Consider the following 3,163-nt stretch of genomic DNA (forward strand, 5'->3'; position numbering starts at 1 on the left):
ATAAGGAAGAAGTTTGGTTTGTTAATAAAATGAACCCGAAAGGGAGTAAATAAATAAAAGGTCACTTAAATTTATTATTCTTTTGTTCTTTAATTATTTATTTGTATCTAACAACTAACTATTCATCACTTTTATATATTAGAATATCATTAAACCGGCGTTTGAATTTATTCCACAAAACCGAAATTGTATTCAAATGTACTTAATAATTATGTCATAAGTAATTGCTTCGATACCATTGCGATGTTAGAATTTATTCTAACAAAGCCGAGATGGGGCGAAGAATGAATGACTTATTTACATGATTATTAAAGAAGTAAGTTGTAACTAGAATATTCTTGAAACCATTATATTGGCGTTAGAATTTATTTCAACAAAGCCGAGCTGGGGAACAAAGAGTAAAACCGAGTTTTCTTACTTCATCAAACAAAAAGAACATAACGAAAATGAGAGTATTAATCTTTCAACAAATTGGCGCCGCTGCCGGGGAATTGCTTTAATAATAAAATATTTCATATTTATATGTCATTAATCAAATAATTGTGCATTAACTTATTTTTCTTTTGTACAAATTATTTATTTTATTTATTTTATTTTTTTTCCTTTGTACAAAAATATGAATTATTAAATATATATATTATTGATTCACTAATTCTTCTTGGAAAATAGACAGAAGAATGTTTTTCTGTGTATGAGCAGGAATAAACAACTTGAATTTTCTCTTGACCCTGAAATATAGAAAACTCTCAAGAAGTAGAAAAGAGCACGAAAGAAGGCGCATAAAGCAAAAATTACTTTCTAAGAAAAAAGAGCAGAAATGGCAGACAATAATGAGTCCAGGGCAGAGAACCAAGGCAACATAGGAGGATTTGTCAGTTTCAATCCCAGAAACATGATAAGAATTAGGAGACCTTCCGACTCTCAAAGGTCGGTTGAAATGAAAACAAGGTTGGTACAACTCATGTACGCCAACCCTTTCACTGGATTAGACCATGAAGATCCGTACAACCATCTCACTAAATTTTATGAGTTGGTTGGTACTGCTGGGAGCTCCGAGTCTGAAGAGGAGACCATCTTTCTAAGACTTTTCCTGTTAACATTAATTGGAAAAGCCAAAGAATGGTTCCTTGATCTCCCGTAGCATATGCAAAGTAACTGGAATATGGTGGAAGAAAAATTTATGTCGAGATATTTTCCGCAAGGAAAATTTATGGATTTAAAAACTGCAATCTCCACCTTTATCCAACCTTATGGGGAAAGCCTATGCGATGCATGGGATAGATTTAAATCTATGCTCAGGAAGTGCCCAAATCATGGATTTGACGTGCAAACTCAGATTCATATTTTTATTAATGGACTTCAGCAGCAGCATAAATGGATACTAAATGCTACTCCAGGCGGACAATTAATGACCAAACCTCCGCAAGAAGCCATTGATATTATCGAATCCATGGCTTTAAACGATCAAAAAAGTGAACATCAGCAAAGGCCACCACCCAGACAAGGTGGAATGCTTGAACTAAACCCAACTGATGTTATTTTGGCCCAACACAAATTGCTTCAGCAAAAGTTAGAAGAGGTGACCCAAAAGCTTAATGATATACCAAAACAATTGCGGGAAACCTCAAAGAAGCAGATTTTTAGATATGACAACTACAATGAGGATCATGATGCTAGCGTCTGCTAGAATGAGGAGGTAAATTTTGTTGGGAATCCTCCAAGGCAAAACTTTCAAGGTAATTACCCTCAAGGGGGTAATAATCAATTTCAAAAGAATCAACCTTGGAGACAAGACCCTCCTCAAAGACAAAACTTCTACCATCGAAATAATCAATATCAACATCCAACTCAAGACAAAAGCATCAAACTGGAGGATACTTTGAACCAGTTTATGCAAATGACCATGGCAAATCAGAAAAACACTGATGCTTCTCTTAGGAATATGGAAATACAAATTGGCCAGCTGGCCAAACAAATAGCTGAAAATGAAAAATGAACATTTTCAGCTAACACAAAAATAAACCCTAGAGAGCATAGCCATGCAATCCTGAGAAGTGAATTTGGACCATCGGGGCAGTAAAAGTAATAAAAATTGTTGATCGATGTCAAGCTAATGACATTAAAGAAGCGCTTGCTGGGAGGAAACCCAGTATATTTTGATATATATAATATGTTCATTCCTTTTTCTATATTTTATTCGTTTTCTAATTTTAAAAGTAATTTTTTTAGGGATAAAAAATCAGAAAATAATATTTTGAATAAGAGAAAAATTTTATTTTCAAAAATGGGTTATTAGGGCTGAATATGCAAAATTCAGAAATAAAAAAGGGGCCCAAAATATAGTCAAAGTCTTGGTAAAAGCTCATTACTCGGTCAAGCCTGGACCACTGACCCACTGCTTAGCATGGGGGACCATGCGCTCAGCGCAGGTCTGACCAGGCCAGGTGCCTTGGAACCAAAAATTTCTCAAACGAGGATTTTTTCTTAAATTTTTGACCGAATTTCTTGACCAAAGACCTTGACCAAGGACTTCCAACTCCTATATAAACACCCACTCTTGAAACATAAGCATCAAGCAAAAAAAATTTCTTCTTAACTCTTCAATTTTTTCTCTCAGAAATTTCAAGTTTTCTCTTCACCCTCATCATGAATTTCCGAAGTTCATCAAGGAGAGGAAAGGAAGTCTCAAGGGAGAGCAACAACTCCAAATTTGTCTCCAATGATGCTAAGGAAAAATTCAAGGAAATCACACTCAAGAATGTTTTACCTTTAGAAAAAATTGTCAACATGAGTGATGATGACTTTGGAGGTTTTCTTTTCATCATAGAAAAGTATGGATGGCAAAAAATTGCTCAACCAAAGAAATTTTTTTCTTTGGATGTGGTGAAACAATTTTTTGCCAACTCAATCACATCAAGTGAGGCAAGGAGAAATCGTTATACTGGGGTAAATGGGACTCAAGTTTTCTACAACAAGCAAGTAATAATTGGATATTTGGGTAACCGGTGGAATCCAACAAGTGAAGGACATGACTTGTGCGACTTTAAAAAGAACCTCAATGCATCCTACTTGAGTGAAGAAGAAAGTCATGAAGAAGAATATGTTAGGAAAAGTCTATGTTTGGAGGACTTGGAGCTCAACATGTTTGGGCTCATCTACAAAT

The 3,163-nt window shown here is 34.9% G+C and overlaps 1 protein-coding gene across 1 annotated transcript in view; it reads left to right on the top strand.

Moving 5' to 3' along the window:
* LOC109340922 (fructokinase-like 1, chloroplastic) overlaps positions 1-1,113 on the top strand; it is an 18,853-nt gene extending 17,740 nt beyond the window's left edge. Inside the window, exon 4 of the transcript XR_002106866.1 lies at positions 1,084-1,113. The gene's annotated coding sequence lies outside the window, so the exon portion shown is untranslated. The remainder of the gene's footprint in view (positions 1-1,083) is intronic.
* Positions 1,114-3,163: the final 2,050 nt, after the last annotated feature.

The sequence above is a fragment of the Lupinus angustifolius genome, unplaced genomic scaffold (genome assembly GCF_001865875.1).
Source record: "Lupinus angustifolius cultivar Tanjil unplaced genomic scaffold, LupAngTanjil_v1.0 Scaffold_287, whole genome shotgun sequence".
Lineage (NCBI taxonomy): Eukaryota > Viridiplantae > Streptophyta > Magnoliopsida > Fabales > Fabaceae > Lupinus > Lupinus angustifolius.